This window comes from Columba livia, chromosome 12 (assembly GCF_036013475.1).
Source record: "Columba livia isolate bColLiv1 breed racing homer chromosome 12, bColLiv1.pat.W.v2, whole genome shotgun sequence".
In the NCBI taxonomy this organism is placed as follows: Eukaryota; Metazoa; Chordata; class Aves; order Columbiformes; family Columbidae; genus Columba; species Columba livia.
In genome coordinates, this window is record NC_088613.1 from 16,678,364 (window position 1) to 16,705,975 (window position 27,612).

The 27,612-nt window shown below is 37.5% G+C and overlaps 1 protein-coding gene across 11 annotated transcripts in view; it reads left to right on the forward strand.

Annotated features, from left to right (window-relative positions):
• Window positions 1-27,612, forward strand: part of TENM1 (teneurin transmembrane protein 1) — an 814,857-nt gene that overhangs the window by 547,131 nt on the left and 240,114 nt on the right. The gene's annotated exons all lie outside the window — the stretch shown is intronic.

Here is a 27,612-nt window from a genome sequence, read left to right on the forward strand (position 1 = left end):
ATGGAGGGATGGAGAAGCGGGGCTAAAGCAGTTCATACGTAATTCATTGTAGAAAAATGAATTTGCCAAAGCATTCAGTGTTTCTATATAACGTAGCACATGCGATAACAGACTTCTGCGGTGAAGCTGAACCTTTCAACGTTTTTTTTTACTGGAAATCCCAAGAGATATTTCATTTACTTTGTCCTTTATAGATGTTCTAAATGACAGTGAGTATGTGGTACACATACTAGATCTTGGTTTGCAGGAGACTGTTCAGAACTCTGATCTGGATGGAAGTTTGCTGTCGTCTGTAAGAGGTATATTCTAGACTTCTGCTTCACTTTTTATTTGCTTTTTTGAGGTCTTATGTCTAGCGTATGGCTCAATGGAAAATTGAACCAGCTTGTTATGATTAATAATGAACAGTCCAACAGATCAGTAATCCAGAATCCTCACTGTATAGCAGCAGATAAGAAATTCCCATACGGTTCAAAACCTGAAGGATATTTGTTTTAATAATAATTTTCATTGCCCATTTGTGAATCTGTATTACTTTTACAATAAACGATGTCAGTAGAGGATTACAGGAGAAGGCTTAGCACTGATTGTATGCCACATCACCCAGAATATTTAAAGGTTTGTTTTGTACTTTAATTTTTTAGTGCACCTTAATATTTTTATTTCATATTATTTTCCATTGTCAGGATATGAGAGCAGCAACATTCATTCGATTGTCTGTGGTAACAATAAGGATGTTCTCTTGAGTAAATGCATTTTATTTAGAGCCCAGTTGTGTGTATGAATGCATTGCCTGGCATTTGTCAACAATGAAATTAATCTGAATCTGCTAATAGCTTCCTTCTCCTCCAGATTTAATATTTAACTCATCCATAAAAGTATTTCTGTCGCCAGAAACATCTGCTCTGGTAAGCATAAACTAGAAAATATATCCATACGTTGCTTTTATCTTAATAATAAAGTTTTGTGTTGTGTGTGGGTTTTTTGTTGTTTGTTTGGTTTTTTTTGTTTGTTTGTTTGTTTGTTTTGTTTTTCCTGAAATACATGGAGGTAACAAATACCCAAACATAAAATGTAAAATGAAGGTGTACTCTAATGTCCGTAACAAAGACATAAATCTAAAATGGTTGTGTGTGTCCACTGAAAACAGAGTAGATCCATTTCTGGCCTGGTGTTTAGCATCCACAATTGGATGCTAAATTGGAACAGATTGTATAAACATAGAAAGTGAAGATGAGAGCATTATCGTGTCTGCAGAAAACTTTTGATATGGGTGGCAGCTAGTTCTGTGAATAAAATGGATCTAGTTTGTGTAATACTTTTTCTTTCAGAAGTAACTACTTTGTTCAGGAAGTTGAGGTACAATGAAGTTATTTGATGCCTAATTCAGTAGATGCTGACTTTTCTAGTTGTGGTTCCCCTCCTGAAAGCTTTCCCACCCTGACTAAAATTAGACTGGCTTTAAGTGATTTATACCAAATACAGTATATTGCTAAGTAATGAGACTAAGAGAACTAGAAGCTTCCCTTCTAAGTAGTTCCCTCTGGGAATGAGAAAACATGAGGAATGCAGAAACTGTGAACTGTATTGGCCAAGCATCAATGCCTGTGGTTGAAATTTGCCACCAGTTGTATGAGTGGTGATTGCATATTCTTCAGTGTTTCATCTTTGCATAAATCTAGGTTCAAATTCGGTCTCTAGTTCTGATTTCAGCTAAACATAACAAAATTGTGGGGTTTGGGATGTCTTTATGCTTGCATGAGATAAATACAACTTTGGCTTCAATGCCATTTTTCTGTTGCTTGAGTCTATATTGTTGTGAATACAAATGGAGAGACTGTATCTTTGTCAGCCCTCTGAGGGAGGTTTGCACTGCTGAGATTGCTTTTTGCGGCCTTACTTTCTGTATGTACCTTCAAAAAGGACTTCAATGACTTCAGTACAGTTCTTTGTATCCTTGCCATCCCTCTGATCCACAATACTAAATGCTGTAGGGAAGTCTAGGAGTATGGGAACAGATGTCTGCTTCCCGTTCATCACTGGAGAGAGATTTGTGCATCATTGTTGTTGAGGCTGATTTCTTTTCATCATGCCTTGAGCAGAATCTTGACCTTGCCTGGAGTTGAGAGTAGCTGTTCATCAGTCTTTGGCTAATGCTCCTGCTTTCTGTTAGCATCTTGCTGTCATATCCTAGTTAGAGACGCCCAGAATACACCGATATTGTGCTGGTTGGACTAAGGCGTGCCTGAAAAACAAGGGAGAGAAGGTTTGCCCCTTCTCCCATCCCATTTGAGGCAGTGATGATTTCAGTCATGAGAAACAAGCTGGTCATTACTCTTCCATCAGCTAGAAAATGCATCCATCGCGTTCAGGTGATTTTGAGGGGTTTTGAATGTGGAGAGGATCTATGCTTTTGAGAAGCTTTTTTTTTCAAAGGTTTTGTAATCGGGGAGCTCAATTCCAGCTCTCCGCTGAACAAGGACAGGCTTGAGCTGGGAGGGAATTGAGGGGCTGTGGCTCTGCCATCCTTTCCAGAAACCACGGTGGCAAAGTCTCAGGGCAGCCATTTGCCCAGGCCCTACGGAACCCGGGGAAGTCACGTCTTCATTTTGGTATCTGTGCTTCAGAGGATCTTTGTGAATAAATTACTGTGAATTAAAACTGGAGTATCTTCTATGTCTGCCTTCTCTTTCAGCTATTAATCAAAATAACTGGATAGAAAAAAGGATTGGATGTTAAATTTCACTTTTGCTTGTTTAATCAAGCCCAGTTGCTACATAGAACTGAAGCTCTCAACGTTGGGGAAGTAAACAGAGGAGAATCCTCAACTTTTGGGTGGTGATTTCATTGTGTGTGCCATCTTGTAGCTCTGTTGCTATATGGTAGCAAATGGCAATCACATTTCCACTCTGGTGCTACCTGTAAGTCAACAGTGCCTCTGGGATCTTTCACTCTGAAAGGTGCCATATAAAAGTAAGGCAATGATATTATCTTTATTATCAATTAAACTTTTAGTGCTCTGACAATCTGGTATGCAAGGTGCATCAAATGAAATCTAGCAGTGATTATTTCTAAACACTGTATAAAAGCAGATCTTGCTATACTAATCAGGTTGAAAAGGGGCAAGACGGCAGCTCAGTTATGTCAGGATAATATCACTTCACCATATTTTCAACATATTAGAATCTGCACAGAAATATTGTCTATTTTTTTTCTACCCTCCCCTCCCTCTCTGAGATTTGGCAGTGTTTGCAAAATCTGAGCTGGCACATCCTTTATCTCCAGGGAGTTGCTATAGTAGGATTGTTGATGGCATTTTTGTGAAAAATTATACTGGAGTTAGCACTGGAAACTCTGTGTGCTGTTGCAAGAATTTGAGACTTCATTTTGTTAGAGTAATTCCGCCCCCTCCCTCCTCAAGGATGTCTTATTTTAGGATGATTATACTTTACAGTTCTATTTATGTTCAGGATATTATAATTAATGTTTTATTTCCAGAGCTATTCTCTATGCCTGCCTTTGCACATATTCATGTGTTACATGCATATTCTTAGGGCTTCTGTATATTTTACATGAGCATTGTCTACATCATAGTGTTTGTGAGAGATATTCAGAAATCACACTTTATGGTTTGTACAAGATTAATACATTTAGCGTAAAAGATGTTAACTTACTGTTCTCCTTCCTCCTTGCTTTGAAGTGGAGGGAGGTGTTTTTCCACGCTGTCAGGTGCTGCTGCCGTTCTGCTTAGAGGTGACTGGGTAGGATGAAGGGAATCTGTACCATGCAGCATTTCTCAAGTGTCTGGTGGTGCTTTTGGAGGGAAAAAGATTTTACATATTTCAGTGTAGCAGCAAAGCCGAGATATATTTACTAGAATTGCTTTGCCAGTGCTTCCCTTTGGGGGAGTTTCTCTTTCTTCTACACTTTATAACATTTGAAGATCGTGTTCAGTTTTTCTCTTTATAAAAAGAAAGTCAGGTTAAAATGGCTGTGTAAATCGAGATTCCCCTCATCCAAGGGTATTTTCTAAGCCAAATTCTATTGGGAAGTTATGTATTTCTGAACTACATAACAAGTTTTCTGTCTGTAACAGCAGCAGACTTTCTGTAGAAGTATTTTGCCCATCTTCTCCCCATCCCAAAATGTGTGTTAGAAATCTGCAGAAATGGAGACTTAGCAGATCTGATTAGTTCCTACATCACTCTGGAAAAAAAGTAGATCAATTTATTGAGCCTTTTTATTGAGTCTAAATTACTGCCATCTTTTTTGCTAGAGTAACTCCCCTGAGCATCTTCAGGTGGAGGGCCAATAAAGAGCTGTCTAGTGATATACTTTATACTTTTTCAGGTAAATTAAAGATAAAAAGCAACAGCTTGCCTTTGAGACATTATGTAGATCTATAGCACACTTAGAAAACTTGAGATCCTTCTGTAAACTAATGATTAAAGTCACCACATGTATGTGGTTCTTCACCTCTGAAAGTTTTGTGTATAGGAATATTTTCATTTCATCTGTGACTCTTACCAGTGAATTACATGTAGTTCTTTTTGCTTTTCTGCATGGGTACTAGCAATCGTTTTTCTGAAAAGTAGATAATGTATAATTTTCATTCTGCAAGCAAGAAATAAGGTAGAGAGGGAAAATGTTTCTAAGCATATGGTGAATTTACTAGGCCTTCATGAGCAATAAACCTGTTAGGGTTACCTTAATAAGTACTTACTCCACATTTTCCATGAATTACCACTAATAGCTTCCTGGTAGGGTGTAACTAGATCAGTTTGTAAAGGTGAGATACATGAGTAGAACACTAATATGTCGATGTGAGAAAAATGTCTCTTATTCTACATACTGATTTCTGGCACAGTATTTTGCCTAGGAGGTAGTAAATATACAAACAAATTGCCAGCATAAAATTATATTAATCTGAATGGATACCACAAGGAAGGGGAGGAACTTTGCAGTCTTTCTGACTGCAAAAGATTGTATGGTTTTCCTATGACAAATGTATTTTACCAAAGCTTACTGCAGTAACAAGGCTATGTGTTTGCCTTCATAACATAGTGTGGATCGCAGTCCTAGAGACATCATTTTTCATCATCTGCAAACATGAAAATAACTTCAGTAAGCATGGCAGCCTGATGTACTGTTATTGTGATGCTGCCATCTGAGGATGTACATCATGTTTAAAAAACAAGTAAATAACGAGAAAGGAGAGATGATGAGGAAAGGCTTAAATCTGGAAGTATTTTTAAAAATAACAGATTTTCCACCAGATGGAAATATAATTGAGAATATTGCTGATGGTTACTGCCCCTCTCTTTTAAAGCTGTCCAGCAATATTGCTGCTACATGTATGTACGCGTACTCAGAGTTTTAGTTGTTTAGCCTGGAGATGCTAGCATTGTGCTAGAAATTAAAACATGTATTCAGGTTTTTTATTGAGCATCATTCCCATATCAGTTTTGTGGCAGTACAAAGATACTGCTTCAAATAATAAAATCTGGGCTGTGGATCTACGTGTGTGTGTATTAAGATCTATCTGTATTTATGTATACGAATTTATGAGTCTGTACGGGGTTTAGGTGTTAGTCCTGATGGATTTTAACTATCCTCATAACACCTGAAGTAGTTTAAATTATATCACTTTTAATGTTATCCTAGTAATCTGTAAATCTCATTTATATGCCTCTTTTATCATAGTTGAACCCTAGTAAGCATGTGACATTGCTGTTAAACAGAAAATTAATGGAGTATCCAAAGAGAAATGATACAGGAAGCCTCCTTCTCTGGTCAGCTGTAACCACCGTATCTGAAACATGGTCCAACATAACCTCATTGATGCCTTGTCATTTTTTTCCCCCAGAAAGAGCTTTTATCAAAATTTCTACAGCTCTCATGTTGCACTGACACCCAAATTCCTTTCTTATCAGTTGAGAATACACAGCTGGATTTTCTTCAGTTAAAAAAGAAAAAAAAGCTGAAAAGGGAAATGAATGTAGTTCAGAAAATAGCAAAACACTATCTGTGTGTGTTGAACTGCTATCTCGTTGTATAATCCTGTCTCTTTGAAGGTTTAGCTTTTCTCTATAGACCAACAGCATATATAGAAATGTAGGTTTAGTAGCACTTGGCTTTCTAGTGCTATTCTTGTTTGGTGTGATAGAAGCTTTGAAAAAACGTATTAGGAAAGTGAATTAATTAGTGCATAGTGCTTTGTGATGGTTAGCTGTTAGGAAGGTATCTCAGCTTTAACAGAGCTCTGGGTTTACTGACTGTGGCCAGCACTGGGTAACCTTTGAGCTGGCATCTGCCTCTTGGCTTAAGCCGGCAAGAGAGGCAGATTCCAGTGCTGGTTACCAGTGCCACCTCTGACTTCCAGCAAATCAGGACTTTTTTCTATAAAGTGGCAATTTTACATCCCCAACTGGTGCCGTTTTTCCCTCACACATACCAGTTTTGGATGTGAGACTCGACATAAGATGCGCCCAACAGAAGACCATGTTTTCTGTTCAGAAATTGGACTTTTTCTGCATCATGTTGCAATAAAAAAATTGTTTGTGATGACAAATACGCGAAAGGTTTAATACCCCTAAAATTCCCTAGGTGCCCCAGCAGCCATGTGGGCTTCACAAGGGGCAAGAGCAACTCTTCAGTACTCCTGAAAATTCTTTTGGTCTCCAAATTGCAGCCATGGGATGTGTTACCCAATTGACCATAAGCCAAATGCACACATTTGCCTCCTAATCTAGCTGGTATGGTTTGCAGTCTGTCAGGGAGAATTACTAAAAAAAACTTTAAATATCACAGTGATCCATACATATTTTCTATAAAAAGCATATGAACCAGACAGTTTTTACTTGTATGTAGTTGGAAAATGGTGTCAGGTAACACTTAAAACACAAAAGAAGCAACATGTGGAAAAGCGTGCCATAGTGGAATAGCAAGTGTCTGGGCACGTGCATGTACATAAACACATATGCTTCATATGTTACACATAACAGTGTTGCCACCTATTGACAGAAATTTAAACTTCACGTAGATATTTAGAATATAGTTTTTCACACGTAGCTAAGGTCTCCTCCTTCTGGTGAGACTGGCAAAGGAAATGTGTATTGTCTGTGAAAGAATAGTTCTTACAGGCTCTGATAATACCACGGGGTTATAAAGTAATGGGGGCTGTTCAGAAACCAAGAAAGAATAAACATTATCAAAGAAATCTAAAGCTGCTGGTGCTTTTACATAACTTAGATGTATGATCCCATTGTCAGCGGCAGCTCTTTGATGAACAAGGTAGCGAGTGTGTCTGGTTTGCACATTTCAAGCTTATCTCTCTAATTTTCATAGGGATAAAATGAACAGTGGAATAAATAGCTAAGTAAATTGAGGCAATATTTATAAATGTATGAGTGCCTGAGCTGTACTTGAAAAATGTGTTCAGAGTCAAGATGTTCTCTATTAATTGTACTGAAGAGGCGATACGATTTTATTCAGAAAATAAACAAATATGCATTGGCATTACATCTGATACGTATGGTGAAAAATTAGTATTATTTGGAGAATAAAAAGCTGTTTAATTTATATTTCTGTTTGAGAAGACTTGTTTGTACTGAAGAAAAATATTTTTGGTTTTAGAAAACAAATGACAATTAATCAGAAGTTGTCCAATACGTACTCAGAGCGTTTCCATTAAAAATTAATGGGAAAATGTGAATGCTGATTTATAGTTGAGGGGAAAAAAAAGACCAATGAAATATTTTTGTATAGCCATTAAGATACATATGCACTTGTGCAATTATTTGTCATTCTCTTAAGCAATCAACATTTATTCTTACTTAGGGTTCTTTTCAATATTTGTTAGTCTAACCTCTTGAACAAGCCCTCAGATTTTTGGGGGTGTACAGTAAAAACTACAATCATGTTTTGTCTTCCGTGACAAACACGGTTTATTTTCCTGAATATTGTTTTGCTGCAGACGAATCCAGCCTGTGATGTCTCAGGTAACAGTGAGTGTCTCCCCAGAGCTCCTCACATGGATCATCCTGAAAACCGCAAAGTGGATTTGGCCATTTTGGGAGACAAGCTGCAGCCAGGGCTATTTTCCTGACACATTCACACTTCTTTGCAGAAATCTTGTTTGGGCAAAATTTCCTTCCCTTGGAGAATCCTTGAGACTTCTGCATCTGTGCAAACCTACAGTGTGTGTACCACATGGGAGATTTGTGCATACAAGGCAAGTCTGATGCATCAGAATAAGCTGGATTTACTGTACATTCGCAGATGAAGCGTGCAGGGGAGGCACAATGAGTCTAACATTGCCAGAAACTTCAGACTCCTTGTGGGGCGTAAGCACAATGTTTCTGCTTGGGGTTTTGCAAGTGGCAACCCTTGTCCTGCTGTCCATTAAGATCTCTGCTTCTTATGGGTTTGATCCTGGAAGAAAATATTGGCCTGAAACACTTCTTGGATAGTAACATCACATACCTTTTCTTCTCTCAGTAAAATGCTGCTTTTCCATGGCAATTCTTCTCTGACAGTCCAAATAAGACAAAGAATGACCCATGTGTTAATAACCATGACTTTTTTTTACCGTGTTCTTGGGGTCTGTGTTTAAGGATGGATCCTATCCTCAAATGCCTTGAGTCTTCTTGACTCTTAGCTTAGCATGGTGAGCTTTGTGTAGTTTATGGAGCCCTTCAGAAACAGTGGTGGTCATGTATTTTCCAGTATCCAAATCTCTAAATACATATACTGAAGCCTTCAAAGATTGTCTGTTGATATTCAAACTGTATGTTCTTAAGATGTAGTTTATTTCACTGTAAATTGAGCAGGATTATGCATGATACTTTGATTAGCTTTTTTTTTTGTTACCATGAAATTTTTATGTTTTTCTGCAGGGGGTGGAAGTAAATCTCAGATCTGGGAGAGCAGAGTTCCTGTTGCTCTTTCAGCTGAAACATAAGTGAAAATTAACCTCCATTATAGACTATGAGAGCTGAAATGTGGAACATTATCACATGTTCTAAACACTTTGTGTAGCACTATGCAGCCATCTGAGCTCTGTGTGGGCACTATACCTTCAGTTCGGCTGAGTGTAAACACGAAAGCGCCTAAGATAATTGAAGTGAAGCAACGGAAAGATCAGAGAAGATGACTGAGACGTGCAGCAAAAAACAAACAGGGAACATGAGGGAAGCATTGGGAAGAAAAGTGTTTCTAGGTTTTTCATTAAGGAGCTACCAAAGAGAAATGTATGAGTGAAAAAGATTCTTAATCAGAAATTCAAAGAAGTGCAATTTTATGTACTTATTGTAAAATAATAATAAAAAAACCCACATCAATTTGGACTACTTAGGTGGCCCCAAAACTTTATTTTTATGGCAAATGTCATAAATTAGAACGGCATAGGATTTGTGATAGGAAAGTGTGGCTTCTTAGCTGCAAGCTAAGTTGAATTCCACAGCAGAGTTTTAATTTCTGCTTGTAGTTGTGAACAGTTAGTTATACAGAAATCAGCATGTCAAAATCAGCAAGTAATGAGAACTGCAAGGTCTTATCTCTCTCATTTGTCAAGAGCTGATAGGAAACACCTGCATGGCTTGTTCAATCTGGTAACTGTATGTATTCATCCAAGCTTGACTGACAAGTGAAACTTACCCAACAATATTTGACTGTGGGGATGACCTTTGCTAATAAGGCAATCCGAGTTACATCACATGTGGTGTACACTAAACCACTTCTCATGAAATGGCATTTTGAAATGGCTCTGTACTATTTAGTCCCATTACTATCACTACAGATAAAGGTGAAGGGGCATATTTTTTTGAAAGGAATCTTTTGTTTTATAGAGAGTCATTCAAGGAATAGGTAATATGGGAAGTATTTATGTTGTTGTTGAGCACTAATGTTCTTTTTAAATGCAGCCTTGACTTTTGGTTTGTGGATGGAGGAGTGGGGGAAACCTTGACACTTATATGCCCTAGAAGACAAGACTTCTAAAACACCTTGTTTGTGGGCTTGATTTTGCTTATTAGGAACGTCCATCATGATAATAAACCATGATAAACCATAATAATACCATGATAAACCATAATAATAATGGTTTTAAAATTTGTCCTTTTAAGTACTCTAAGCTAGTGCAACAATTTAGTACACATACTAACATATGAGGGGTGACATTTCATGTACATACATTTTTAAAAACAAATTGTATTATCGTTAATCATCAGACCTTTAGCAGAACTGTTTTCAGACCTCAGTGTGGTGTTGGTGGTCTCACAGCCAGAGAACTCTGGTATGGGTTGGGCGGAAAGGGGTTGTGATCTCTTCAGGATGAAAGGAGAGATGCACAAGGGAGCATAAACTATTGGAGAAATTGACTGTCTGTAGAAGAGGAGTGGTTCTGGAATTTGGGGTTTTAAATTAATTGCTAGTACAAGAAGCTGCTGAAAGAAGGATTTTTATATGTTCCTTTTGAAATATTTGCTTAACTATCATATTTCAAACGACAATGAGTTTGAATACCCAAAGAAGTATTTGTGTTGTGAGGAGAAGGATTAACATGGCAACAATTGTAGCCCTCAATAGCTCGCTTAAAGATCTTGGTTAAATCTTATTAGATTTAGCAAAGATATTAGTTTCTTTTGCAGTAATGATAGGTTTAGTGTCTTGCAAGGGAATATTTGATAGGAATGCTTTGAATCGTATTATCCACTTGTGGATTAAGCTTGCTGAGCTGATGGGAAACACTATGGTAGTCCAGAGTTCACAACCTTAATCTGATTAGGCTGTTTCTGATTATTAACTTGGAATTATTTATTTATTTATTTATTTATTTTAAATCTGGGAGACCTGAACTTCTTAGGAATCTGTGCATCTCTGCTGAGATCAACCTAATCCTGCCAAAAGAACTCTGAATTACAAAAATCTAAACCGCCTGTAGAGTTCACTGCTTAATGTGACTCAGTTAGAAATAATCTTCCATGGGTTAGGAATACAGAGGACTGGATACTGGACTGGAAACCATGATGGTTGGGATTACTGTTCTTTATTTCTTTAGTGATGTATTTGGAATAATGTGGACCTGATGAGAAGCACCCATGATACAGGCTGTGCAGCACCAATATCCCCATGTTGACATCCCTGCCAGTGGGAAGCAACAATGATAGATTTCTACGTATTTTGTCATTGTTACTTATGCTTTTTCTCAGTCAATCCATGTTTTCTGAGCAGGATACTTCTCATGAGCAGAATGCTTCTCCTTTTACATGATTCTTAAATGCTCCAGATAACTTTTCACGTATGTATTTGTTACTGCAGTTTAAAGATTAACTTTGTGTTGTGATAATCACTATCTGATAGCTAAAATCTGAACTAATACTTTTAAAGTCAGCCACACAGATCACTAAATGTGTTGCTTTCTTATCCTGTCAATGCAGGCAACACATACATTTATATTAAAGGGTTATTTGTTATTATGAACACCAGTATCCCAAGAAGATCCATGTTCCATTTTTATGTGTTCATGAAACGGTGTTCTGTGTTAAGTTTGGGTTGTTTGTTTTCATGTAGTTGATCATTATTAAACATTTGTTGAGCATATCTCATAACCATTTGACTTGGGAAAAAAAGTCAGGCTAGTTGGTGATTAGAAAGTTGAAATTTGGTAGGTAAAGACTTGGTCCACATTAATTGCAGTCTTTAGATTTCAGTAAATATGAGAATGTTGATTACATTCCTGATTTCAGCCAAGATATTTATGCTATAAGAACTTAATTTTGTGTGTTTTCTTTTACTTTTCAGCTCATCAGGGAGATAAATTTACTTGGTGTTTTGGTCAACTGATTAGTTTGGGATCTCTATGCACCAGTATTTGGATATTATCCAAAAAAAGTAATGAATTCTTAACTAACTTTTTAACATTTTGTGTGCTGCATGCTTTCAATGAAATATGAACTTCTTTTGCTTTCCTTCTGCTGAATACATAAAGGAGGATTTTTAATTCCAAACTCACCTAATACAGTTTGTTTTCTGAATTACTTTTGGACTGTAATAGGGCTTAAGATGGTTTAAAGCCAAGTTATTAAAGAAGTTCAGCCTCCAAACATCTGTGTTTGTAAAATGGACCCTCTCAAGCTGCTAATAAGACATTTATTTCAGAGTTTCTCCCAGTGTTTTTGTAGTGGTTATGTTAGTTCTCTTATTTGACCTTCAACGAAGAAATCGCATTATTATATTGCTCAGTGCATGAAGGCTGAGTCTGAACTCATTTATGCCATTGTGCATCAGTGTAGTTCCCATCAAGTTTTAGCGGATTGCATGTAGATTTTAGAAGAAATGCACGTTTCACCCTCCCAAAAAAAAGAAAAAAAATTCTAACTTTCAAAGTCAGTAAAATGGTGAGAAACTCCAGCAGTTTCACTGTATTTGCTCAGACTTCACTTTGAAACATTATTTAAGAGGATAATATTGCGGATGACCTTCGTTGTGCAACTTGTAAGCTTGTAATCTTAATGAGCTCATTTTTCTAATAATAAATAAGAAAAGTATCAAGTAAGAAAGACTTCACGTTCCAGCTGTTAATGTTTCTTGATGTCTGGTTAGTGCAGTCACCTTTTCATTGTGTTTTTTCTTTAACATGCAAAAATTCCACTCATCCCCCACTAAAGAGGAGGATTGCTTAATTGTTTGTTTTGCTAAAGTACTAGTGTTACAATGTTTTGGACACCTACTGACTTGCTAGACATTGTATTGAAGCAAGAAACTTAGATAGGATTGTCACTTTAAAGAACAAAAGACCTTTGTACTTTACAGGATTTTACAAGAGTTCTGGCACTTGACTTAACAAGAAAAGTTTGACAGGAGCCGGAGGGAAATCGTGCTTCGTTCTCAGCAGTTTTAGGTATTAAACGAGAAGGTTTAACAGAAAGTCACACAGATCAATGTGTTGTTGAGACATGACTTTTCAAATGCTCATTTCAGTAAGAAGAAAACTCTGGGGCTACTGAACTGACCTTGGAGATCAATAGAAATGGAAGTGTTTAAGATTAATAAATGTTTTAGAAATTAGAGGCAAAACAACTTACTACAAGTCTTAAATTAAAGGGGGAAAAAAATTAAATGGAAATATCTGTGTGTTTTTCTGACACAGGCGGCACGCTGGCCATCATAGTATTGGAGACAGTAATAGCTGGAAACAGTTCTGGTGAGCCCTGGAATCCTTGTTCCAATTCTGTGTGTGTGCTCATCATTAAATTTATCTAAATTAATTGAGAGGTGTAGTTGCATTACTAGGCAACAATAACTGTTACATAAAGCTTGTTGTGGCTATAGTTTAACCATTTAAAAAAAAAAATATTCCATTAATGGCAAAAGAAAAATTTAAACTAAATCTCTTTTCTCTCAGTCTACTGATGCTGGTTTTTTCCTTCCTCCAACTATTAAGCTTTTTCCAGTTGCAAATTTCCTTCTTTTTGTTGAAGTGTTGCTCTCTGTCAGACTCATTGAATGCTCCATTCCCTAAATATGTAGGTCAGCTGAAGCCACTGGAAAAATAATTGTTTCCCCTTCCAAGTGGTCCAGCTGGGATGTCTTTCCAGGACCATAGAACAGTGCATGCAGGACCAGAGCCACTTATTTTCTGTATCTGTGGGGTTTTTTTTTCCTTATATTTTCACATCAGGCAATTCAAAGTCAACTGTTGTAAGAATTGTATGTAGGAGTAGGAATAAGATTTTGATTTATATGTGTTTTAACTGTGATTAGGCCTCCAATCCTGATTAAAGCTTAGCCAGAAATCTGTAATAAAAGGTTTGGGAATTGTTGGAGCTGAAATGAGAAATAGCCCTCTAATGACCATTTTAGTAGCAAATTTCATGTTAACGTTTATAGTTTAGACTGCAGATTTGTGTTCCTTTTAATTTTATAGGGCTAAGATATAAAAATACATTAATAAGTAGATTCTACGTGTGGGAGGAATTTCTGTGTTTCTTTTGGGAGGTCAAAATTTGCACAGATTAAAACCCTTTTACCTGAAGTATTTTTGAATCCTCCCACAATATATATGTTTGTAAAAAACATGAACAATACCACTGCTTGGGAGCCAGATGCGTAGTAAGTGAACATGGGTCAGAACTTGTGCTCTAATAGTATGTTCAGACTTGTGATTTTAGGAAAAGAATGGCACTGTGCATCTACAGTGGTATTTGGGGGGTACTTTACTCGTTTATGGCGGGTTTTTGTTTGGTTGGTGGATTTTGGTTGGTTTTGTTTGTATTTTATTTTATCCAGGACAATGCACTTTCATTTCCTAATTATAGAGGCTACTATAGGTGAATGTGAAGCCTGTATTTTATTTGGTCTTCTTCAGAGGAATTCAGTGCAGATATTTCTCGGGGCTTTTTTTCCATTATTGATAGTAGGGATCCTGTCCTTAGTTCACAGTGAATTCTAAAGCCAGTATCAATTTTCAGAGAAATTCACCTTGACATATTACCACATTGATGCAGGGGAAATCAATATATATAGACAGTTGTTTAGACAATTTTGCACAGTATTTCCACTAAAAAGTAGTTTTGTCCTTTGAAAAGTGTATAGCATATATATCTCATGTACAAGTATACCTTGTAATATGCAAGTATACCTTGTATTGCCAGTCTGTTAAGCAGAATGATGTTCAAATTCAATGGATTTTGAAAATGCAAGAACTGTTTGTAGACCCAGACATTTCATAAATTAACAGTCACTTGGGCATGAAGTGTTTCAACTCATCTTCAGCTGAATAGAAAGGTTTATTTTACTTCAGAACATGTAACATGTAAAACTTTGAGTTACTGCTATTACATTACGCTGAAAATAAATGGAAATAAATGGAAAGTATTTTACATTAACATGTGAAATGTGACTGTAGGTGCCAAAGGAGCCAGGCTAGTAACAAATACGACATTAATCTTGTAAAGAACTGTTAATGTCATATGTGTTACTAGCCTGGTTCCTTTGGCACTTACAGTCACATTTTACCTCCATGGTAATAATGCCTCCAGTGTTAATGTAACAAACAACATGTTGAAAAAACGGTAGCATTTGGGAAGGTATCCTTAAGCTATGCAGCCTTCTTTCTTAGACAGAGGAGAAATTAATCTGAGTCATCTTTAATAACACTTGACAGAAACCTTCTTGTCACATAGTTCTAAGGCTCAGCATTCACTCCTTTACATTTAAGAGCACTGAAATGAATATTTAGAATTCTTTCCAGATCAACAGTGATGCCAAATGTTTTCTGGGGGAGCTTATTTATGTGGCTACCTGTGAGATGAGCTATGTGCCTAAGTGATGATTTGTGAGGTCTTCTGGTGTCTCTGAACTTTTGTAATTTTAAAACATAACACTCTGTTGCAGCTGCGTGGTGTGATGTTCTTCAGGAATGATATTTGTCATTCAGCATCATGTTCACAACTCCTCCACTGCTGACGTGCTCTCTGGTGCAGATCAGCAGTGGCTCACTTCATTAATGTCACAGCTACTTTTTTCTCCTTCCCCAAGCATCTTGTTTGTGTAAACCGAAGCACAGTTGAGATATCTGTGCTGTGGGGACTGTCTCTCTCCTTTCATTGCCAAGGTACCCAAGGCACACCAGTCACGCAGATTGCTTCACAGAATGGAGGAGGAACAGGGCACCGGTTTCAGTGTTGTTATTCTGCACAAGACCGCAGCACAAGACGGAGTGAGTGTGCGTGGGATATTTCTTCCTGACCTTTTTACATGATATTGTGGTGGGGTAAAATGCAGCAGCCCGTGACCAAATTCTGCTGACAGCCTCCGTGCAGCTTTGAGTGTTTTGATGTATTTACAGATGTTACAAACCAGGGTATGAAATGTGGGATGACAGTTAACATCCCTCCTCAAATGAAAGCAAGTTTTTTGGAAAAAATTAAATCAATAGCATATGTGAAAGTCAGGTGCCCATTTCAGAACCTCAGTAAGAAGGCACTTGATACAGGAGGATATAAGAAAGGATATCCACTGAACCGAAGATAATGCAATTCAGCCATATGTTAAAGAAAGGTCATTTTCTTGCCTTGTTGGCTGGAAAGAGACAGCAGAGCCCTAACATATAATTGTGTTCTGTGACAGTAAAAGGAGCCTTTTGGTGCTTTGGGAAAGGAAAGTGACATTTTTCTTGCTCGTGAAAGAAACACAGCTTCACATTAAACGTCTACTACAGCGCTCCCAATGTAAATAGAATTAACATGAACAGAATTGTTATCCACACAATGTCCCTGAGGAAAAATGATTCACCAAGATAACACCACATCCTAATATTAAGGCAGGGATAATGATTCTGATTTTTTTTTTTTTAATGCAGCTAGTATAGATATGTGTGTGTGTGTATACATATGTATAAAAGCAATAGATAAGAGCTGTTTCAGTTTCATCCTTGTCTTTCTCCTTGCTGTGATTTTTTCAGCTGAAGACAGGTTGCTGAGCTGAATGGAGTCACTGCACGAGTGCAAGGACAATATGTTCCTGCCAAGTACCTTTTCAGGGTGGTGATAGTGATAGTAATGTATTAGGTATATGATATGATGGGTCAAGTAGCTGAGAGTTTTGAGAACTTATTCCAAACACTGAAGTGCGGCTAGATTTCATTTCTCCTAACTTACATACCCGAGGTAGGGACCGTAGAATCATAGAATGTCCTCAGTTGGAAGGACCCACAAGGATCTTTGAGTCCAACTCCTGTCCCTGCACAGGACACCCCATAGTTCATACTATCTGCCTGAGGATGTTGTCCAGTCTCTTCTTCAACAGTCTGAGTCTTGGGGCTGTGACACCTCCCTGGGGAGCCTGTTCCAGTGTCCAGCACCTCTGGGTGAAGAACCTTTTCCTCATGTCCAACCTGAATCTCCCCTGGCACATCTTCCTGCCGTTCCCTGGGGTCTGTCATTGGTCACTAAAGATGTTCCTCTTGTGAGGAAGCTGTAGGCACCCTGGTCTCCCTTGGTAGCTGGGGGAGATACAGACACTATTGATGTCTTTCTGAAGGTTCTTCTTCCTTCTAGCACCTAAACAGGAGAGTAGGACCACTTGAGTAGCACTGGCACTGAACATGGGCAAACAGGAGTTGGCCACTTGGTCGGTGGTTTTTTAATCCTCTCTAGGAGTGTTAAGAGGTCTGACTGAGACGGCGTTTTATGCAGTAATGGTTTACTAAATACAATAACCACTTGTTTCTAAGAAATATTTTTGAGTAGAAACAATTATTTTCTAATGAGGTAAGGATTTTTTTAAAATATATCAAAAGTTTCATGTGCTTCTGTGCAGTTGCTAAAATTCTTGGTTTGGTTGTTATTTTGTTTGTTGTTTTGTTTGTTTGTTTTTCACACATAACTGAATAAATTCATGTTCAACATTGAACCTATATCTGAATTCATGTGGATTTTTTTAATCTACCTGCAAAGTTTTCCCTAGTGTGGAATTGTACATTAGTATGGAACTAAATGGGCAAATCCCTTAAAAAGCTGTAATGAACGTGGCTGAATCTCCATGTCTGTCTTTGCTCTTACACCACGCGGGAAAGCATACATGAAAATAAAATAATTAGTTTACCTAAATTTGCTCTATCAACAAGGAAAAAAAATATTTTAAGATTTCAGAAACTGATGTTTAAAACAGGCAAGAAGATTTCAGTTGCAATTTACCGTGTTAGAATTTTTTAAATGTAAAATCAGTACCTAGCTTTTAGTGTATTTTTGCAGAAGAGATGCTATGTTTGACAGGAAAATTGCTCACAAAGATGTAGGCAAGAGGCTACTTGTAATGAGAGTGCAACAACTGTCCATGATGCTAATAGGCAGAATAGGTAAAAACATGAATGCTTAAATAATAGAGGAAATTGGCAAAAACCCGCTACTATTACATAAGCAGTCTGTTATATTTCCTTATGTAGGTGAGTCTTTAGATATAATGCTAGGGTAAATTCTCACTCTTCAGTGCCTGCACAACCTGCACTGCCTCTGCAGAGTGCTGAGGAAAATGGTATAATCAATTTGTGAAAACAGTGAGGTTATGGATGGAGAACTTTCCTTCACTTAATCTCTGCCAAGAAGGCTCTCACAGGCTGGTAAAAATGGATAGATGCATAATATACTTCCAGTTTGCACTACAGAAGACTCTTGGTACTTGCAGGAGAAATTTCTAGCAAACATCCATTACAAAGGGCTCTCTATTGAAATGAGAACAAAGGTTCCACTGGAAATATCTCTGAGGATTCAAATGTACCTTTTCAGAGGTGACATGCTGATACAAGCCAGTTCTCGAGGGGTTGCATCAAGGCATAAATCAGCAGTAATTTCAAGCCTGCGAGATCATAGCACTCTCATGAACAGAAAGAAAATCAATCTGACACCAACTCAAATAATAGCAGTTCTGGGAGTCACAGTATATAGTACAAGTCCATTGGGAGGGTCTGCTTGTCAGAACAATGGCACTTGAAGACACTGAATACTTTGACAGACATCAAAGCAAGAAGAAAAGGAACAGTAAGATCAGTTCTCAGTCATGATGGTGTCAGGCACGCAAATAGCAACCTGAGTGATACTTCAAATGAAGGTGCTGCAGATGTTGGTCTTGTGGTCAGGCAGTAGTCAGGTCGTCTTTCAAAAAAGTACTTCAAGTGCCTGAAAAGCCTTTAAAGTTTTAACTTAGGAGGTGATGTCAAAACTGCATAATAATTGGTGGTATTTCTTCGTAGAGTTAGAAGAGCAAAAGTTAAGAAAACTAAGTATTTAGGAAAAGACTGAAAAGTTCACTTTCTATATGTAGTGAATAATGGTGGCTTCATAAAAGTTCTTGCACACTGCTGTGATAACCTGTTTGAATATCTGTATACTTGCAAGACATTAAACTATAGATCATATGCCTGCTGTGAGTGCAGCAACATTTTCAGCCTGTACTGGAAATAAACAAGTTGCTGAATCAATACTGCTTCTAGAAATCCTAGAAGCTATAATATAGCAAAAAGAAATTACCCCAAAAAGGTCATCAGTCTAAATATGAACAAGCCACAGCAAAGCTGAGAAGCAGACAATACTAGAGATTCTGATAATGTTTAAGATAACATGCCTCATTAGCAATATTCAACTGCAGCTGGCACATGGGTGGTGTCAAGAGTTTTGTGTCAGATTTCTGTTAGGTGGGTTTTTTGGTTTTGCAAGTGCTAAGCCCCCCTGAGATCTACCACAACGTCTTGTGGGATCTGTCTTAGACAGGAAAATGAAAACATAAGAATAATGCCAAAACAAAACACAACAAAACAAAAATCTATCAGCATAACTCCCTTCTTGTGACTTTGTTACTGTGATGTCAGCTGATTAAATCTTTCGTCTCATAAAGTGTGATGACACTTAGACGTGTTCTTATCCTTTGATAGTCCATCAATACTGTGGTGAATAAGTCTACTTTGTTCAATGAAGACTTCTTCCTTTATTCTAATTAGAAACAGGAAAAGTAAAAATGTAGACAAAATAGTCAGTTGAATGTTTTTAAATGCCATTGCCAAGGCATCCTGGTATCAGTGACAACGTAGTAATTGAACTGGTTTTTAGCTGTTCCATGGTATTGATGTGTTGTAAATTATTCTCCTGTGCTAACCTTATTGTGCGACAAAATTTAAATTGGCATCTCAAAAAATTAATAATATCTAAATGGAACATGTTATTTTCAATTTTTTTAATCTCTGCACTACTAAATTGGATTTTAAAAATTACATTGTTGCTAATTAGGTCTTACTGGGTCTTCTTAATTAAGCACACAGTTGGAAAAGACATGTAGCAATAATTATCTCAATTTGACGGCTATACAATTTACATTATCAACAAATAGCCAAAGCACAATTCAATTTTCTTGTTACATATAAATTAATACAATTCTTGCTGCAAGTATTTTAAAACAGCATATATTCCAAAGGACCATACTTCCATATGTACTAGATGAAATGAAGATTCCTTTTTTCCTACTTGCATATGCATAAGTACGTATACACCTCACTTTGTTGTGTAACATTGTTTGATAAATTATAGCACTTACATAGTGTACATGTATTTTAAAAGTGACACTGTTTACCTCTTTCTGTCAGAAGAGCTCCAAGATTAAACTGTGTTCTCATAGAACTTGACTATTAAATGGAATCTCCTAATTTAGGTTTTTACAGCGCAGAATTATGCTCTTGACACCAAACTGTTAATGTTAACAGTGGAGAGAAACCTGAGTTTCCGTATGCAAGCATTTTAACACTGCATCTGAATATAGTTAGTACAAAGAAGTGTCTGGTATATTTTGGAAACGTCCTGTGAAATGGGAGGAAGCCTGGTTGTCCCAGGCATACTTGAATGTCAAGTGGAACATCCCCTTCTTCAACTCTATTCTCTTCTTATATTGTTTTTTACTAAGACAATGTAACTCTGCCTGTACACCCTCCCTGGAGTAAAAACAACTTCTGAGAGATCCACGTAGGAATATTTATTGATCCTGTAATCTCAACCTATGCTCTTATATGGGCCAGACTTCCTATATCTATTTCCCTATATTGTCCCTGCCATACACTTGGGAATTAAATTTCAAAGGCATTAGATGACGTGCCTATGTGTACTGTACCAAATCTGTAGATGTCAAGCACATGGCTACTTTTACTTAAGTCCAGATATTTTTATTTTCTGCAGGATTCCTACTTGAAGGTTCAAGGTGTTGGGATATTTTTCACAATGTTCTTATTATTTGATATTAAAAGTTCACAGCAGGAGTTATCTTGCAATGCAATCAGGAATTGTATTTTCTAAAGTGTGCAGTTCTTCAGAAAGAGATCCGGAGATACACTGAACCTGTCAAGGATATATTGCCCCAAATCATGGATGTACGTCACCCCACAGCAGTAGAGCTTGATCTTTTGTGCTTGAACCTCCATTGCTTATGCTCACTAATATCAAATGATGGGTTTCCAAAAGAAAACATTAGGGAGTTGTGTGATTTTTACAGTCAGTGACAATTCTTCAAGTAAAGTGAAGGGCATGTGTTGGCCAAGAATTCTGTATCACGGTTGAGTAGCTGACATAACGTATGTTTTTCAGTTCACTTTCAGTCTTGCCATATGCCACAAAATACTGCAGCAACCTGACATTTTTTTTCAGTTTTATTCTGCAGTATTTTCTCTCTGAAACTTTAGATTAAATGGGCAAAACTTTGAATTACTTTGTTAACTAGATTTAAATTAGACTTTTACTAATTTTAAATTAAAATCTTTTAATGTGAAAATGAACCTTATTCCACTTGCATCTATCACAATGACAGATATAAATGTATGGGCGAGTGTAATCCATGCACAGGTTAAAACAGCACATCCTCTAGAGAGTGTGTTAAACCCATGGTATGTCCCTAAATGTGCTTTGCTTTTACATATCAGATTTAGAAAGATAAGTAAAAACCCATATTTTCACATTGTTTTCTTTCATCTGTACATTTGTTCATCTGAAGATGTACTGTGTAGTCCTCTTGCAGGAATAGCAGAATGTGTCAGTATTTCAGAATCTCATTTGTATGCAGAAATACTGGGCATGTCATACTCAGTGACCCGTACTTCATTATGTTGTCTTCAAACATCTTTTGATGTGTTGATATTTTATGATCTACAGAAAATGTTAATCTGAATTTTGTGTGTTTCTTTTTCTAAAAATTCCCAGTTTCTTCAGTTGGTCTTCTAGGGATTGCTTTCTATTACTCTTTCTTGGTTTTAGTATGACTTTTTTCCTTCCAGCAGAAAGTATTATCTACTTTCACCCTGCAAACTTAAGCAGACTTTCAATATTTCTTCATAGTGCTAATTCCATGCATCATCTAGAAACGTAATTTGTTCCTGCTGTACTACTGCTCAGCTGTTCCAGCTGGTATCTTTCTTACTGCATGTAACAGTTCCGTAAAACAGAGAACTTTAAGGACGACATAAGGACTTCCTTTATTTATAATATCTAAACAAATATTTGAAGGATATAGTTTTGAAGGTATGTTACAAGGTCAGAATATTTTTTTTCCGTGTCTTTTTTTTTTCTTGGTGTTGCATTTCTCAAAGGTTTAAGTCAAGAATGTTTGCTTTGGTTTTCCTTTCGTATTTTACCATTTTGTATTTCAGAAAAGACTTGCAGGATAAAGGTGCTGTTCTTTTTGCCTTCAGCAATCCAGAGCTGAAATACCTGCTTAGTAGCTCATTTTTAGAAACCAGTAGTCTGAAAAGGTAATAAGCAGATGGTAACTTTCAGATAAGGGTATATGTTGAAAAAAGGAAAAAAGAAATACGGGAGAGAACTGAGCAAACGTGGACCTGGGGGTTGTAGTTGATTGAATGGCCCCCTGAGAATGAAAAATGGAATCACAGGAGGTTTCCTTTGGAATTTAGGTTTTGAATGCATGTAAACAAGGAGTATTTCCTGGTTATATTTTAGTGTCATAACTGCAATTGCATTTTATTCTGTGTACTTTGGGATATCTGATTATTGGACATAATGCTTAGTTGAGGCCAAAAAAGGTCACAGTTCTTCACGCTTTCACTCTTTTACGCTTCTAGAAGACCTTATTCAGCTACATGATACTCATTACCATCCATATCTTCACCACTCTAAATAATGTGGACTTACTCATAACCAACTGGGTATACCACTGGTGATTTGATGGGACTGATGGAGGGTCATCGATATGGAAATTTGCTCATTAAACAGGCACCCTATCAGAGCAGCCAGATAATATATAAGGCACTATTAAACTAATGTGGTCTTCGTGGCAGCACCGTATTTGACTATAGAGTGTCTATGCGGTGTAAATGCATACAGTGAGGGTTTTTATACAAGCATTTATTGATTAGTATGTGCACTGCAACAGCCTCATCACAGGCTTTCTCATGAGCTACTGTTATCCCATTATTCCTGAGCTTAAGGGAACGTGGGATCCTGATCTAAGCAGAACATGAAATTAGGTGGTGGATGTAAGAGGGGTTTGATGCCAGTGAAATGTGAAAACAGTTTCTAACAACATGAACAACATGCATGTGGAAAGTTGCATAAAATATACATTAAAAATATAAATCCGTATACATCTCCACATTAATTCCATTACTTAAAAGATGGTGTTTTCCCATGTAATTGAAACTCTTGGTTTTGTGTGGGTTTTTTTGTTTGGTTTTTTTTTTGGGGGGGGGGGGTTGCAAATATTTAATTGTGAATTTAAATGATTAGTTGTGTATTCTGTAAATGGCATATATCTGTTTTAAACTATGGTTGAAAATTACTTGATATTCAGTGCCTAAGTATATATTTCATGTATCTGTATGTTTATTATAAACACGTAATATATATTATTTCTAATATTTTGAGGGTAAATGTTTTATGAAGCCCTTCAATGACAGAACAGTGATGGAAAGTCAAAAAAGTGCTATTTATTGTGAGGAGGAGAGCATTAAGACAGTTATACAAAGGTCACTTACAGGAACTGTGAGCTGTTATTAGACTTTATCATTTTGCTGACAAAGTCAACATGATATTGATCAGCTGGGTATTCTGTTTAGTTACTTGAAGGCCAGTTATTTGAAGAAACCTGTGTAAACATTTATGCAGTATTGTTTATACTCCTGCCCTATTGAAGCATTTTTTGTTGTTTATTGTTGTCTTTTTATTTGTCTTTTATTTGTAGTCTTTTTCCAGATAAAATCTGAAATAAGGTTAAAGTATTTGATTGTCAGTGTTTAAATTCAAATTATCATAACATATCATCTTTAATTAAATTTAACTTGTACTGTAAAAAGCTTGAAAATTTAGTCTGTTTTTTTTGTTGTTGTTGTATGTTCCTGATGCATAAAAGCATCTTTTGTTGAAAAATTTTATGAAGTATTTTTCCAGTTCGTGCAAATGATTTATCACCTGCTTTCATGTCAGGCCAGGTAGCTGTGGGTTTATGAGACATTAAAGCCCTAAGGAAAAAATAAAGGAAGCACAAGTTTAGTTTGTGTGTGAAAGGAAGTCGAAGTTTACTGCGGCATTTGATGCTCTGGTGCTGCATCTCCAGCCCTTATGTGAGCCATGAGCACCACTGAACTTTAGAGGGTGTTGCTAAAATTGGGCTGGGCTGGGAAGAGATGAGTTTTAGCCAGCAAGATTTTCTTCCTTCAGGTGGTGAGTGAGCAGGCAAGCTGAGATCTCTCGGTGTTATATCTGTGTCTGCATCCTTCTGCCATAAAGGGTGTCAAACTTGATGTTAAGTTTTCTTGGTCTTGTGCAGCATGCGCTGCAGTCAGTGAGTGTTCCAGCCTGGTGCTTGTGTGGCTTGGGGACAGTGTCACGCTGAGAAAAGCCGAGCTTGGGGACAGTGTCACACTGAGAAAAGCCAAGCTGTGGCTTCAGGCACATGTGCAGCTGCGCGGCTGGAAATTTGGTCGTGTATGGCAATGGTAGGAGACAGAAGTAGAGTCCCCGAGCACGGAGAATGTGATACTGAGGTTGTGATATTCGTAAATTGATTCTTTTTTTGTAATCATTCTTTCCTTACATAGTGAGGAATAATAATATTACAGTTTTTAAGGGAATATTTCATGGAGCCTTTACATTAATTTAAATTTAAGAAAATGTGCATCCTTGCACAAGGGTCTGGAGCACAGGTGTGATGGGAGCGGCTGAGGGACCTGGGGGGTTCAGCTGGAGAACAGGAGCTGAGGGGAGACCTTCTGATCTCTGAACTGCCTGAAAGGAGCTTGGAGCATGGAGGGGTTGGGCTCTGCTCCCAAGTAGCAAGTGATAGGACAGGAGGAAATGGTCTCAAGTTGCACCAGAGGAGGTTTAGATTGGATATTAGGAAAAAATTCTTCACGGAAAGTGTTGTCGGGCATTGGAACAGGCTGCCCAGGGCAGTGGTGGAGTCACCATCCCTGGAGGTGCTTAAAAAGTGTTTAGACAAGGTTCTTAGGGACAGGGTTTAATGCTAGAGTTAGGTTAGGGTTGGACTTGATGATCCTGAGGGTCTCTTCCAACTGAAATGATTCTATGAAACACAAGAAGGTGGCACTTATGAAAGTAACACAGTGAAAGAAAAGACCTGAAATATGTAATAAATCTAATGTGAATTGCTTACATTAAATGATTTGGTCAGTCTGCTGCCTTGGTTGATATCATTAAATATATTTTTGCTACAAACTGTTCTCACAAAAAGTGAAGATTCTGGTTATTAAACCTTATTTTAAAATAATAAAAACAAATCTTTAAGTAGTTGGTTTTCTGCAGCCTAAGTTTTATAGGTCTCTGTACATTCTAATAAATTTTTGTTACTTGTTTTTTTTTAAAAAAACACAAGTAACAAATAAAGCCTCCTGCAAAATAGATATGCAGCAAGATTATCTTTTAGGAGCAACTTAGTGTATTTTTTCTTCCGTGAGTCAAGGTGCATAAGAATATGACTAATTTTTCCTGTAATGAGCTACATTTGTCAGGTTCATTGTTCTGAGCTTTTGAAAGTGGGATGCACCATGTGCCCCGAGGCTGCTCGCACTTGTCTTCGTTGCAAAATTTATTTCTTGTCTACTATATCTTTGCAGTAGAGGCCCTTAATTTCTCCTCATTTTCCTCTGGTTTCTCTGGCATCATCTCCATTTGTTCTGTCAGACAGGATATATAGGAATGCTTTTCCCTGTCAGTAACTGTTTCTATGGAGTCACCAGTTAATCTTTAAAGCCAGCCCTATGCTTGGAAGTCCCAGCACCTTTGTGTTCTTCTGTTGCAGATCAGACTGTTAAAGCAATTTAAAAAATAAGCACTGAACTTCCTGTGCCATAGTAGGCAATGTTGGCAGATGATGGTAAATTCTTCAGGCTTTTGGGAAGCAAATAGTGGTTATTAGTAACTTGTCTACAGAAGGATCTTAATACCGCCTTGATACGGTGTGATCAATCCAGAGCACAAAAACTTGTGTTCATTGCTGAGGCCCCACAACACATGTGTCAGGCAGCCTTGGTCACTGGCAGACTGGCAGCTCCTCCGTTTGTCTTTTTATTTTCTCTCTTAAAGAGTTTTTTATTGACTTGGGCACTTTCAAGTCCAATTTGTTGAGGAGGAGATGAGAACTGCTGAACTGCCTTTTTTATTTTTGTTGTGCCGCCTTTTTTTTTTTTTTTTTTTAATGCTAAAGCTCTTTATCCAAGTGCTATTTGTTTCTCAAGAGCTATTCCGTCTCAGGTTAAATGATTGGATAAAACTCCCTGAGACTTTTTGTTTCAGGCAGAGATGTGTCTTCAATCTCTTTCTCCAGGTCGCATCCAGAACTGTGGGCGCGGGAAGGCACAAGCTGCACTGTGTCACAAACCACAGCGGTTTGTCTCCGTTCCTGCCGACCCTCCAGGGGTTCTGTGGGCCTGGGTTTTCTTCTCCCTCTGTGTTGTTAGAAGCCGTATTCCCTCTTCACTCCACGCACAGTGTTTTCCACTCCTGCTCGGGAAGAGGGGACTTTTCCAAAGGGTGGGCAGGACACACAAGCAGGAGATGGAGTTTTGTTACGCTGCTTCACAGTGACGCCCACCAGCAGTTGTTTCTCAAAAAATTCAGACAGTTTCAAAAATTAAACTCATTTCTGTAGCTCTCCAACAAGAAGTGCTTTCTATGGATTTTTTGGTTTTTTATGTTTACCTTTTATGTGTTCTCACTTTTTCTGTGGTTGCTTTTGGAGCTCACAGCTGGCAATGTATGGAGTTAAAAGTCCTTGTTGCAGATGGGAAATGGTCTGATATCAAACTGCGTATTAAACTTACTTCCCTCTGTGGCTGACCTTAAAATTATCAAGCAGCTATAAGCAATTGCTTTTTAATTAAGTAAAATATCTTTTAACTTCTGTGTTTCTGGTCTTCTAGTAATAATATTTACAGGCACCTTTTTTGTTGTATTTGGTTTTCTAGGGTAATTGCATCTGTTTATCTAAAAAAACACAAACAGAAAAAACGCCCACAAACCAAACAAACAAAAACCTGAAAACAAACAAAAAAAACCCAAACAAAATGGACAAAACAAAAACCAACCTAACAAAAAAGCCCCACAAAGCTTGTTTGAACAGAGCTCCAAAGTCTGTGAACCATCCTGCTGTAAAAGGTGTGACACGACCCCTGTTATTTCATCGCGGAGTTTGCCTTAAAATTAATGAAATATCTTCATGGAGGCAAGGTTGCAGGACAAGCACATTGAAGTTGCATGTGCAGCTGCAACCCACTTGCTTTTAATGATATTGGGTTTGGACGTAATTTTAGTGATATAAAAGATGACAAATTGCAGTTGGTAAGGTTAGACTGAGGATCAGTGCAGCCCCATGTCAGTCTGAGTTTAGACAGGAGGTGCAGAGGAATAAGGAGGTTGTTGTACTGCGGGGTAGAAGCTGCTTCCTGCTGAAAGGGTCGCATAATATGAAAGGAAAACTTCGGTTTCTGAGCCGGCATATGCTCTTGTAGAGTAACAGTGTGGTGTATTTTTGTTTTTACTAAGTCTTGTGGTTTTCTAATTCATGAAGTCTGTAATTCTTGATTAAACCTAATTTAATGTACAGCAAAAC